Below are 15,431 nucleotides of genomic sequence, written 5' to 3'. Positions count from 1 at the left end.
TGTCCTTGCCTTTTTTAAGGATAAGGACTATTTGTGATGCGGCAAAATATCTAGAGCATATTTTTTTATCCAGATAGTAGCTGTTAAATAATGAGACCAAAGTTTGGACAATGTCGTCTGACAATATTTTATATAATTCTATAGGGAGCTGATCAGGCCCAGCGGCTTTATTAGATGTTGCATTTTTTATTGCATTTAATACTTCTTTAGAAGTAATTGGGGCATTCAGTATTTCTCTTTGGTCTGACAATATTTTAGGTGTTTTAATCTTGTGCCAAAAATTATTTTTAATCAGTGTGTCTATTTTCTCTTCCGAATAAAGGTCTTGAAAATAATTTGTAACTACGCTGGCGATATCCTCACTTTTGACAATTCTACCGGATGTAGACTTAAGAGCATCAATCATGGATTTCTTTTCTTTTGATTTGGTTAAGTTAGCCAGAAATTTCCCTGCTTTCCCTCCATGTCTGTAATAAAAAAACCTGGATCTAAGTGTTTCTTGAGCACTTTTTTGCGCAAGAAAGATTTCTCTTTCTGATACAGCTCCCAAGATTTTCTTGATGGGTCACTAATATATGTATTGTAAGCGTTGCGAAGCTGGTTAGCAAGTTGATTATCCCGCTTTATACTTTTCCTTTTTTGGATAATTAAATAGGCTTTAATCTCACCCCTAATTACGGCCTTAAATGATTCCCACAATGTTTCAGTGTGTATGTTCGGGGAGGCATTTATATCAAAAAACTCTTTCCATTTAATTTTCAGCCATGCTTTAAATTTAACATTGTCTGCCAGATATCTTGGGAAAAAAAGTCAAGTCTATTATTGGAAGGAAGTTGGGTCTGCTTTAATATAATAGATAGAGTTAGGATCGCATGATCCGATATAACTATTTCCTTTATATCTGTAGTCATGTCTAGGCTTAACATATTTTCAGAGACAAAGAAATAGTCTATTCTGGACATTGTTTGGTGAGATTTGGACTCACATGAGAAATGTCTTACGTCTGGATTATGGATACGCCAAATATCCTTGATATGAAGTAATCTAATAAAGTTTTTAAGAATTTTAGACTCCTGTTTGCTGTTTTTATTTAATGAAGGTTTAAGCCTGTCTAAAGTCAGATACGCAGTTAAATTAAAGTCGCCTGCGATAATTACATTTTTTGAATAAAGGTGCAGCAGTTTCCTCTGAAGATTATCCCAGAAATTTTCATCCGGGTTATTAGGGGCATAAATATTGCAAAAATTAAACAACATGCCTTGTATCATTACCTGCATAATAAGGAATCTTTCATCTGGGTCTAATTCGGAACTTAGGATATTGTATTGCAAATTTTTATTAAATAGGATTGCGACACCCTTTTTCCTACATTTACATGGAGTACCTACTACTGCACGTATCCAACCTGTTTTAAGTTTAGTGAGTTCTTTTTCTTGTAAATGTGTCTCAGGAAGGAACACTATGTCTGGCTTGTATCTATTTAGGTGAGAAATTATTTTTTTTCGTTTTTGGGGTGAAGTGATACCGCCGACATTCCATGTTGTTTTGTTACCTATGGCGGATCAATCTCGCGTTGAATTTGACGCAGGATTCCAGCGTATTATCAGTTGAAGCTTTGATAAATCTACCCCACAGTGTTTTCCACAGAAAAATTTGCCAGTCAGGTTGCATTATAGAGTAGCTGAGTGTGTAATACTTTCTAATATTATAACATTTTATGCTATCAAAAGCACAAATTCATTGCATAATTTAAAGTAAATGTATTTCATGATAATTTGAGCAAATAAACATTGGGAAAGAAAATAATATTAGGTAATTTCAGACAGGCTATCAGGATTGGCAAGAGCAAGAAACCAGTGGCAAGACATTTTCTGGAAAAAGGGCATAATGTTACAGACTTACGTTTCATTCTTATTGATCAAGTCCCTCCTATGAGATTGGATAGAGCTAAGAAACTGCTTCAACGTGAATCCAGATGACTATACGTACTAAAGACTGTACACCCCCCATGCTCTAAACATAGGGTGGTGGGACTGGCATTACTTCATTTAAGAAAAATAGGCAGCAAGGTGACAGCAGAACATTTATTTATTTATTTATAATAAGAGGTAAGAACAGACAGGTGACGTTTCGGGATCTTATCCCTTCCTCATGCCTCAGGCATGACGAAGGGATAAGATCCCGAAACGTCGCCTGTCTGTTCTTGCCTCTTAATATAAATAAATAAATACATTTTCTGCTGTCACCTTGCTGCCTATTTTTGTTATATTTATTTGGGGTCCAGGGCGGTGACCCCAAGGTGACGTGCAGCTTTCTACCTGTGGTGCTGCGTGCTGGGACTCTACATTTTGGATATTACTTCATTTAAGGGCAACATTTGTTTTTCATGGTGCCTGCTCTGTGTGTACTATTAACCCTTGATTGAGTGGTGGTTCCCACTAGACAATCACAGATCAGATTATAAATCTGGTTGTGGTTGGAATTTATCCAACAAGTGTTCTCTCATTAAGGTATTACAGTCAGTGAGTTGCTTGATGCCATCTGTTCCATTATGCAGTTAAACATTTCTTGATCTGTCTCTGTAATCAGCTGGCCATATACTCCCCTATAGACTACACAGTGACTATACCATTATGGTATATACCTTTAAAGAGCTATGGGGTTAGTTGCCAACAGTGTATTACTATGTGCAACATAACGGTAATTAGCACTGAGGGATGTATCGCTTCTTGCTACTCTGTTGTTTCCTTGTGGATGTATCTTTGCTACGTCGTTTCACACTCGTTTACTTGCTACGCTACATTTGTTGCTAATATCCTCTGCAATGTGTGATTATTACTAAGTGCATTAGAATGAGCACAATATGTATATAGCTATAGATATATGTGTATGTTTTAGGGTTTCCCTCTGTGTAACTACATTTCTTTATTTCACTTGCACAGGATAGATAATTTCAGTGTAGAACAGAAATAAATGAGACAACTCCGTTGTTTAATTGCTGCTTATCCTGAGTTGCGTAGGTGCTTTATTTTACCTTGAAACTGACTCTCCACTAAGCTATAGCTGGAAAACGCCAGTCTCTGTAGATTTTACCATAAACTTATTCTGCAAAGCAGGAAAGAGAGTGCCCAATATGTAAATTGTGTCTGGTATTTCTCTTGTGGTCCATTAAAATGTAACAAAAAATACCCACGGAACTCCTTGGGTCTGATATAAGGTGTGGGGTGGGCCTATATCTAACAGGGGCTGCTTGCCAACAAGGTTTTATCAGCGCTCTAATGTGGGCATGCAACTGATAGGAGGCACAATGCTATATGCCTGATGTTGGATATGGCCATTTAATGGAATGGGGCACAGGGTCATGTATCTGATCTGAGGTCTGATTCATGAATATAACTGAAAGGGGCACAGGGTCATGTATCTGATCTGAGCTCTGATTCAGACAAATAACTGACAGGGGCACAGGGTCATGTATCTGATCTGACGTCTGATTCAGGCATATAACTGAAAGGAGCACAGGATCATGTATCTGATCTAAGGTCTGATTCAGGCATATAACTGATAGGGGCATATGGTCATGTGTTTGACCTGAGGTCTGATTCAGGCATATAACTGACAGGGGCCCAGGGTCATGTATTTGATCTGTGGTCTGATTCAGGAATGTAACTGACAGGTGCACACGGTCATGTATCTGAATCTAAGGTCTGATTCAGGCATATAACTGACAGGGGCACAGGGTCATGTATCTGATCTGAGGTCTGATTCAGGCATATAACTGACAGGGGCACACGGTCATGTATCTGATCAGAGGTCTGATTCAGGCATATAACTGATAGGGGCATGTATCTGATCTGAGGTCTGATTCAGGCATATAACTGACTGGGGCACAGCGTCATGCATCTGATCTGAGGTCTGATTCAGGCATATAACTGACAGGGGCACAGGGTCATGTATCTGATCTGAGCTCTGGTTCAGGCATATAACTGACAGGGGCACAGGGTCATGTATCTGATCTGAGGTCTGATTCAGGCATATAACTGCCAGGGGCACAGGGTCATGTATCTGATCTGAGGTCTGGTTAAGGCATATAACTGACAGGGGCACAGGGTCATGTATCTGATCTGAGGTCTGATGCAGGCATATAACTGCCAGGGGCACAGGGTCATGTATCTGATCTGAGGTCTGGTTCAGGCATATAACTGACAGGGGCACAGGGTCATGTATCTGATCTGAGGTCTGGTTCAGGCATATAACTGACAGGGGCACAGGGTCATGTATCTGATCTGAGGTCTGATTCAGGCATATAACTGACAGGGGAACAGGGTCATGTATCTGATCTGAGGTCTGGTTCAGGCATATAACTGACAAGGGCACAGGGTCATGTATCTGAATCTGAGGTCTGGTTCAGGCATATAACTGATAGGGGCACAGGGTCATGTATCTGAATCTGAGGTCTGATTCAGGCATATAACTGACAGGGGCACAGGGTCATGTATCTGAATCTGAGGTCTACTTCAGGCATATCACTGACAGGGTCACAGGGTTATGTATCTGAATCTGAGGTATGATTCAGGCATTTAACTGGCAGGGGCACACGGTCATGTATCTGATATGAGGTTTGATTCAGGTATATAACTGACAGGGGCAGAATCTGATCTGAGGTCTGGTTCAGGCATATAACTGACAGGGGCACAGGGTGATGTATCTGATCTGAGGTCTGGTTCAGGCATATAACTGACAGGGGCGCAGGGCCATGTATCTGATCTGAGGTCTGATTCAGGCATATAACTGACAGGGGCACAGGGTCATGTATCTGATCTGAGGTCTGGTTCAGGCATATAACTGACAGGGGCACAGGGTCATGTATATGATCTGAGGTCTGATTCATGAATATAACTGAAAGGGGCACAGGGTCATGTATCTGATCTGAGCTCTGATTCAGACAAATAACTGACAGGGGCACAGGGTCATGTATTTGATCTGTGGTCTGATTCAGGAATGTAACTGACAGGTGCACACGGTCATGTATCTGAATCTAAGGTCTGATTCAGGCATATAACTGACAGGGGCACAGGGTCATGTATCTGATATGAGGTCTGATTCAGGCATATAACTGACAGGGGCACACGGTCATGTATCTGATCTGAGGTCTGATTCATGCATATAACTGACAGGAGCACAGGATCATGTATCTGATCTAAGGTCTGATTCAGGCATATAACTGATAGGGGCATATGGTCATGTGTTTGACCTGAGGTCTGATTCAGGCATATAACTGACAGGGGCCCAGGGTCATGTATTTGATCTGTGGTCTGATTCAGGAATGTAACTGACAGGTGCACACGGTCATGTATCTGAATCTAAGGTCTGATTCAGGCATATAACTGACAGGGGCACAGGGTCATGTATCTGATATGAGGTCTGATTCAGGCATAAAAATGACAGGGGCACACGGTCATGTATCTGATCAGAGGTCTGATTCAGGCATATAACTGATAGGGGCATGTATCTGATCTGAGGTCTGATTCAGGCATATAACTGACTGGGGCACAGCGTCATGCATCTGATCTGAGGTCTGATTCAGGCATATAACTGACAGGGGCACAGGGTCATGTATCTGATCTGAGGTCTGGTTCAGGCATATAACTGACAGGGGCACAGGGTCATGTATCTGATCTGAGGTCTGATTCAGGCATATAACTGCCAGGGGCACAGGGTCATGTATCTGATCTGAGGTCTGGTTAAGGCATATAACTGACAGGGGCACAGGGTCATGTATCTGATCTGAGGTCTGATGCAGACATATAACTACCAGGGGCACAGGGTCATGTATCTGATCTGAGGTCTGGTTCAGGCATATAACTGACAGGGGCACAGGGTCATGTATCTGATCTGAGGTCTGGTTCAGGCATATAACTGACAGGGGCACAGGGTCATGTATCTGATCTGAGGTCTGATTCAGGCATATAACTGACAGGGGCACAGGGTCATGTATCTGATCTGAGGTCTGGTTCAGGCATATAACTGACAAGGGCACAGGGTCATGTATCTGAATCTGAAGTCTGGTTCCGGCATATAACTGATAGGGGCACAGGGTCATGTATCTGATCTGAGCTCTGATTCAGACAAATAACTGACAGGGGCACAGGGTCATGTATCTGATCTGAGGTCTGATTCAGGCATATAACTGACAGGAGCAAAGGATCATGTATCTGATCTAAGGTCTGATTCAGGCATATAACTGATAGGGGCATATGGTCATGTGTTTGACCTGAGGTCTGATTCAGGCATATAACTGACAGGGGCCCAGGGTCATGTATTTGATCTGTGGTCTGATTCAGGAATGTAACTGACAGGTGCACACGGTCATGTATCTGAATCTAAGGTCTGATTCAGGCATATAACTGACAGGGGCACAGGGTCATGTATCTGATCTGAGGTCTGATTCAGGCATATAACTGACAGGGGCACACGGTCATGTATCTGATCAGAGGTCTGATTCAGGCATATAACTGATAGGGGCATGTATCTGATCTGAGGTCTGATTCAGGCATATAACTGACTGGGGCACAGCGTCATGCATCTGATCTGAGGTCTGATTCAGGCATATAACTGACAGGGGCACAGGGTCATGTATCTGATCTGAGGTCTGGTTCAGGCATATAACTGACAAGGGCACAGGGTCATGTATCTGAATCTGAGGTCTGGTTCAGGCATATAACTGATAGGGGCACAGGGTCATGTATCTGAATCTGAGGTCTGATTCAGGCATATAACTGACAGGGGCACAGGGTCATGTATCTGAATCTGAGGTCTACTTCAGGCATATCACTGACAGGGTCACAGGGTTATGTATCTGAATCTGAGGTATGATTCAGGCATTTAACTGGCAGGGGCACACTGTCATGTATCTGATATGAGGTTTGATTCAGGTATATAACTGATAGGGGCAGTATCTGATCTGAGGTCTGGTTCAGGCATATAACTGACAGGGGCACAGGGTCATGTATCTGATCTGAGGTCTGGTTCAGGCATATAACTGACAGGGGCACAGGGCCATGTATCTGATCTGAGGTCTGATTCAGGCATATAACTGACAGGGGCACAGGGTCATGTATCTGATCTGAGGTCTGGTTCAGGCATATAACTGACAGGGGCACAGGGTCATGTATATGATCTGAGGTCTGATTCATGAATATAACTGAAAGGGGCACAGGGTCATGTATCTGATCTGAGCTCTGATTCAGACAAATAACTGACAGGGGCACAGGGTCATGTATCTGATCTAAGTCTGATTCAGGCATATAACAGATAGGGGCATATGGTCATGTGTTTGACCTGAGGTCTGATTCAGGCATATAACTGACAGGGGCCCAGGGTCATGTATTTGATCTGTGGTCTGATTCAGGAATGTAACTGACAGGTGCACACGGTCATGTATCTGAATCTAAGGTCTGATTCAGGCATATAACTGACAGGGGCACAGGGTCATGTATCTGATCTGAGGTCTGATTCAGGCATATAACTGACAGGGGCACACGGTCATGTATCTGATCAGAGGTCTGATTCAGGCATATAACTGATAGGGGCATGTATCTGATCTGAGGTCTGATTCAGGCATATAACTGACTGGGGCACAGCGTCATGCATCTGATCTGAGGTCTGATTCAGGCATATAACTGACAGGGGCACAGGGTCATGTATCTGATCTGAGGTCTGGTTCAGACATATAACTGACAGGGGCACAGGGTCATGTATCTGATCTGAGGTCTGATTCAGGCATATAACTGCCAGGGGCACAGGGTCATGTATCTGATCTGAGGTCTGGTTAAGGCATATAACTGACAGGGGCACAGGGTCATGTATCTGATCTGAGGTCTGATGCAGGCATATAACTGCCAAGGGCACAGGGTCATGTATCTGATCTGAGATCTGGTTCAGGCATATAACTGACAGGGGCACAGGGTCATGTATCTGATCTGAGGTCTGGTTCAGGCATATAACTGACAGGGGCACAGGGTCATGTATCTGATCTGAGGTCTGATTCAGGCATATAACTGACAGGGGCACAGGGTCATGTATCTGATCTGAGGTCTGGTTCAGGCATATAACTGACAAGTAAGAAAAACAAAGTACTAATGGCACTGCTGAAATTTGGCAATTAGGGTAGCCTATTAATAACTGGGTTTATTGATGGGATATAATATCCACCAATTTGTATTTTTGGCCCAGATTGGGTATATTATAAGATGGCTGAGGTGCTGTGTACTGGTTGAGTTAAGTTGCAACAATACATTAACATTTTTTCACTTGGCGAATCAAGTAGTTCATTTTCTACCTGGCCAGATACAAAGTGACTTCTCAATTTAGAAAACTCAATTTATTAAAATCTATGCCAAGAGAATAGAAAAAGCTTTATAGAAAAAAAGAAAAAAGAACTCTTAGATTAACCTAGCTCTTTACTAGTGGCAAACTCTCAAACAGACTTGATAGCCCAGTTAATATTTTCTTTAAACATACTTAAGATATACATCTGCAGGATGTATATACAGAAGATCTAATAGTAGCAGACAAAAGTTCATCACTTTAAATACGTTTATAGACTGTTTGTATTACCTACCCCAAGGGGAACACTGTACTGCATTCATTACTATAGCAGTTCACAATGTCTCAGATATATGGAACAATATACTAGACACTAGGAATAAAATTGGAAGTCCAAAAAATTGATGCATATAATTTACGCATAGTGTAATATACAAGAAGATATAAAGCATCTTACAAGTAACTTGAAACTTTCACCTAGAGTCCCAAGACAGTGACATATACAATTCCATATATAGTACCAACCTGATAACTGCTTGCTCTCATCCATAAAAGTATTACAACCGGGGATCCCACCTTGAAATAGAGATATAAAATATATAGCAAAGTCCACAAGAAAGTGGTCAAAGCTCCAACTAACAGAATAAAATTGTTAAAAATATAAGTTCCCTATTGGACTTCTACCAAATACTCTGAATAAAGAATTATTCTAGTTGAATCACACCTTGTGTATGCCACAACTCTTTTCCAAATCCATGATTATTAAAAAACCAATTGACCCAAACCTGTATTTTTAACTTAACTGTATGTGTGTGATTTTGTTTGTGTTTTTATTTTAAACTACCCAATAAAGGTTATATTTTAAAATCTCCAAGCACACCTTCCTCTCTAGTATACCTATATACTGTTCAATTATTGCCACCATTAGTTAGGGAAAGAGTGCTAAACAAGTGTACACTTTCTTCAATCCTAGGATTGATTTTGTTCTTCTATATAACTGACAAGGGCACAGGGTCATGTATCTGAATCTGAGGTCTGGTTCAGGCATATAACTGATAGGGGCACAGGGTCATGTATCTGAATTTGAGGTCTGATTCAGGCATATAACTGACAGGGGCACAGGGTCATGTATCTGAATCTGAGGTCTACTTCAGGCATATCACTGACAGGGTCACAGGGTTATGTATCTGAATCTGAGGTATGATTCAGGCATTTAACTGGCAGGGGCACACGATCATGTATCTGATATGAGGTTTGATTCAGGTATATAACTGACAGGGGCAGTATCTGATCTGAGGTCTGGTTCAGGCATATAACTGACAGGGGCACAGGGTCATGTATCTGATCTGAGGTCTGGTTCAGGCATATAACTGACAGGGGCACAGGGCCATGTATCTGATCTGAGGTCTGATTCAGGCATATAACTGACAGGGGCACAGGGTCATGTATCTGATCTGAGGTCTGATTCAGGCATATAACTGACAAGGGCACAGGGTCATGTATCTGAATCTGAGGTCTGATTCAGGCATATAACTGATAGGGGCACAGGGTCATGTATCTGAATCTGATGTCTGATTCAGGCATATAACTGACAGGGGCACAGGGTCATGTGTCTGAATCTGAGGTCTAGTTCAGGCATATCACTGACAGGGTCAAAGGTTTATGTATCTGAATCTGAGGTCTGATTCAGGCATTTAACTGGCAGGGGCACACGGTCATGTATCTGATATGAGGTTTGATTCAGGTATATAACTGACAGGGGCACAGGGTCATGTATCTGATCTGAGGTCTGATTCAGGCATATAACTGACAGGGGCACAGGGTCATGTATCTGATCTGAGGTCTGGTTCAGGCATATAACTGACAAGGGCACAGGGTCATGTATCTGAATCTGAGGTCTGATTCAGGCATATAAGTTATAGGGGCACAGGGTCGTGTATCTGAATCTGAGGTCTGATTCAGGCATATAACTGACAGGGGCACAGGGTCATGTATCTGAATCTGAGGTCTGATTCAGGCATATAACTGACAGGGGCACAGGGTCATGTATCTGTTCTGAGGTCTGATTTAGACATATAACTGACAGGGGCACAAGGTTGTGTGTTTGACCTGAAGTCCGATTCAGACATATAATTGACAGGGGCACAGGATCATGTGTCTAACCTGAGGTCTGATTCAGGCATATAACTGACAGGGGCACAGGTCATGGGGTAAATTTAACAAGAGGTGAGCGGACATGATTCATGTCCGCTCTACCTCGCTAAATGCTGACAGGATATGCTGTCGGCATTTATCATTGCACAAGCATTTCTAGTGAAATGCTTGTGCAATGCCGCCCCTTGCTCATGCTCACTGGAGGCAAATCAGCTGCTATTAGGGGCCATCAATCATCCTGATCGTATATCGTATCAAGATGATTTCAGTCCACCACCTAAAAGGTGGCAGAGAAGTTAAGAAGCAGCGGTCTTACAGGGTCATGTGTCTGATCTGAGGTCTTACGACCGCTGCTTCTTAACTTCCATTTCTGGCTGACCAGAAACAATGGAATATTGATGCAGCATCCGGTGCTTGATAAATCTACCCCCATGTGTCTGACCGGAGGTCTGATTCAGGCATATAATTGACAGGGGTACAGAGTCATATGTCTGGTCTAAAGGTCTGGTTTGGATTGGAGGATATCACTGACAGGGGCATATTGTCATGTGTCTGATCTAAGGTCTGGTTTGGAGAGATCATTGACAGGGGCACTGGGGCATATGTCTGATCTAAGGTCTGGTTTGGCATATAACTGACAGGGGTACAGAGCCATGTGTCTGGTCTAAAGGTCTGGTTTGGATTGGAGGATATCACTGACAGGGGCATATTGTCATGTGTCTGATCTAAGGTCTGGTTTGGACATATCACTGACAGGGGCATATGGTCATGTGTCTGATCTGAGGTCTGTTTTGGGCATATCACTGACAGGGGCACAGGGTCATGTATCAGATCTGAGGTCTGGTTTGGACATATCACTGACAGGGGCACAGGGTCATGCGTCTGATCTGAGATCTGGTTTGTACATATAACTTACAAGGGTACAGAGTCATGTGTCTGATCTAAGGTCTGGTTTGGGCTTATCACTGACAGGGGCATATGGTTATGTGTCTGATCTGAGGTCTGGTTTGGACATATCACAGACAGGGGCACAGGGCCATGTGTCTGATTTGAGATCTGGTTTGGACAAATAACTTACAGGGGTACAGAGTCATGTGTCTAACCTGAGGTTTGGTTTGGGCATATCACTGACATGGGCATATGGTCATGTGTCTAATCTGAGGTCTGGTTTGGGTATATCACTGACAGGGGCATATGATCATGTGAAACTGACAAGAAAAAGACGACGGCACTACTAACGCTGTGTCCCACTGGTTTTCGGATTTCTTCTCAGAATATGAGAAATACCAATAGTAATTAGGGAGACTGGGTGCTGTACATAGGGAAAGACTAACTCCTTCCTTGGAGCAGCATTCCCTCACCTCACACTGTTTGTGAATTTTAATGTGTTGTAAAGATTTTAATCAATATAATAAAAGTTAAGTTTTATTCGCCCCTCTTTGGGCTTCTTTACCTATGGTAGCATTGGACCTAAATAGATTAATTGCTGGTGAGTGCTACTCAAGTACATTCTTGCAATTGCCCACGGCAATTGATATTTGCATATGATCATGTGTCTGATCTGAGGTCTGGTTTGGGAATATCACTGACAGGGGCATATGGCAATGTGTCTGATCTGAGGTCTGTTTTGGGCATATCACTGTCCGGGGCTCATGTACCTGATCTGAGGTCTGGTTTGGACATATCACTGACACGGGCACAGGGTCATGTGTCTAATCTGAGGTCTGGTTTGGACATATAACTGACAGGGGCATATGGTCACGTGTCTGGTTTGGACATATTACTGACAGGGGCATATGGTCATGTGTCTGATCTGAGGTCTGGTTTGGGCATATCACTGACAGGGGCATATGGTCATGTGTCTAATCTGAGGTCTGGTTTGGACGTATAACTGACAGGAGCATATGGTCATGTGTCTGATCTGAGATCTGGTTTAGACATATAACTGACAGGGGCATATGATCATGTGTCTGATCTGAGGTCTGGTTTGGGAATATACCTGACAGGGCATATGGTCATGTGTTTGATCTGAGGTTTGGTTCAGGCATATCACTGATAGGGGCATATGGTTATGTGTCTAATCTGTGGTCTCGTTTGGACATATCACTGACAGGGGCATAATGTCATGTGTCTGATCTGAGTTCTAGTTTGGGCATATAACTGACAGGGGCACAGGGTCATGGGTCTAACCTGAGGTCTGGTTTGGGCATATCACTGACAGGGGCATATGGTCATGTGTCTGATCTGAGGTCTGGTTTGGGCATATCACTGACAGGGGAATATTGTCATGTGTCTGATCTGAGGTCTGGTTTGGACATATCACGGACAGAGGCACAGGGTCATGTGTCTGACCTGAGGTCTGGTTTGGGCATATCACTAACAGGGGCATATGCTCATGTGTCTAACCTGAGGTCTTGTTTGGGCATATCACTGACAGGGGCACAGGGTCATGTGTCTAACCTGTGGTCTGATTTGGGCATATCACTGACAGGGGCACTGGCACAGGGTCATGTGTTTGACCTGAGGTCTGGTTTGGGCATATCACTGACAGGGGCACTGGCACAGGGTCATGTTTCTGATCTGAGGTCTAGTTTGGGCATATCACTGACAGGGGCACAGGGTCATGTATCTGATCTGAGGTCTGATTCAGGCATATAACTGACAGGGGCACAGGGTCATGTATCTCATCTGAGGTCTGATTCAGGCATATAACTGACAGGGGCACAGGGTCATGTATCTGATCTGAGGTCTGATTCAGGCATATAACTGACAGGGGCACAGGGTCATGTATCTGATCTGAGGTCTGGTTCAGGCATATAACTGACAGGGGCACATGGCCATGTATCTGATCTGAGGTCTGATTCAGGCATATAACTGACAGGGGCACAGGGTCATGTATCTGATCTGAGGTCTGATTCAGGCATATAACTGACAAGGGCACAGGGTCATGTATATGAATCTGAGGCCTGATTCAGGCATATAACTGATAGGGGCACAGGGTCAGGTATCTGAATCTGAGGTCTGATTCAGGCATATAACTGACAGGGGCACAGGGTCATGTATCTGAATCTGAGGTCTAGTTCAGGCATATCACTGACAGGGTCACAGGGTTATGTATCTGAATCTGAGGTCTGATTCAGGCATTTAACTGGCAGGGGCACACGGTCATGTATCTGAATCTGAGGTCTGATTCAGGCATATAACTGACAGGGGCACAGGTCATGTATCTGATCTGAGGTCTGATTCAGGCATATAACTGACTGGGACACAGGGTCATGCATCTGATCTGAGGTCTGATTCAGGCATATAACTGACAGGGGCATTTCTGACCTGAAGTCTGATTCAGACAAATAACTGACAGGGGTACACGGTCATGTATCTGATCTGAAGTCTGATGCAGGCATATAACTGCCATTGGCACAGGGTCATGTATCTGATCTGAGGTCTTGTTCAGGCATATAACTGACAGGGGCACAGGGTCATGTATCTGAACTGAGGTCTGATTCAGGCATATAACTGACAGGGGCACAGTGTCATGTATCTGATCTGAGGTCTGGTTCAGGCATATAACTGACAAGGGTACAGGGTCATATATCTGAATCTGAGGTCTGATTCAGGCATATAACTGATAGGGGCACATGGTCATGTATCTGAATCTGAGGTCTGATTCAGGCATATAACTGACAGGGGCACAGGGTCATGTATCTGAATCTGAGGTCTAGTTCAGGCATATCACAGACAGGGTCACAGGGTTATGTATCTGAATCTGAGGTCTGATTCAGACATGTAACTGACAGGGGCACACGGTCATGTATCTGATCTGAGGTCTGATTCAGGCATATAACTGACAGGGGTACAGGGTCATGTATCTGATCTGAGGTCTGATTCAGGCATATAACTGACAGGGGCACAGGGTCATGTATCTGTTCTGAGGTCTGATTTAGACATATAACTGACGAGGGGCACAAGATTGTGTGTTTGACCTGAAGTCCGATTCAGACATATAATTGATAGGGGCACAGGATCATCTGTCTAACCTGAGGTCTGATTCAGGCATATAATTGACAGGGGCACAGGATCATGTGTCTAACCTGAGGTCTGATTCAGGCATATAACTGACAGGGGCACAGGTCATGGGGTAAATTTAACAAGAGGTGAGCGGACATGATTCATGTCTGCTCTACCTCGCTAAATGCTGACAGGATATGCTGTCGGCATTTATCATTGCACAAGCATTTCTAGTGAAATGCTTGTGCAATGCCGCCCCTTGCTCATGCTCACTGGAGGCCAATCAGCTGCTAGCAGGGGCCATCAATCATCCTGATCGTATATCGTATCAAGATGATTTCAGTCCACCACCTAAAAGGTGGCAGAGAAGTTAAGAAGCAGCGGTCTTACAGTGTCATGTGTCTGATCTGAGGTCTTACGACCGCTGCTTCTTAACTTCCATTTCTGGCTGACCAGAAACAATGGAATATCGATGCAGCATCCGGTGCTTGATAAATCTACCCCCATGTGTCTGACTGGAGGTCTGATTCAGGCATATAATTGACAGGGGTACAGAGTCATGTGTCTGGTCTAAAGGTCTGGTTTGGAGATATCACTGACAGGGGCACCGGGACATATGTCTGATCTAAGGTCTGGTTTGGGCATATAACTGACAGGGGTACAGAGTCATATGTCTGGTCTAAAGGTCTGGTTTGGATTGGAGGATATCACTGACAGGGGCATATTGTCATGTGTCTGATCTAAGGTCTGGTTTGGACATATTACTGACAGGGGCATATGGTCATGTGTCTGATCTGAGGTCTGTTTTTGGCATATCACTGACAGGGGCACAGGGGCATGTATCAGATCTGAGGTCTGGTTTGGACATATCACTGACAGGGGCACAGGGTCATGTGTCTGATCTGAGATCTGGTTTGGACATATAACTTACAGGGGTACAGAGT

The sequence above is a fragment of the Bombina bombina genome, chromosome 8, assembly GCF_027579735.1.
Source record: "Bombina bombina isolate aBomBom1 chromosome 8, aBomBom1.pri, whole genome shotgun sequence".
Classification (NCBI taxonomy): Eukaryota; Metazoa; Chordata; class Amphibia; order Anura; family Bombinatoridae; genus Bombina; species Bombina bombina.
The sequence above is the reverse complement of the archived record's forward strand: the minus strand, read 5'-3'. Positions refer to the sequence as shown.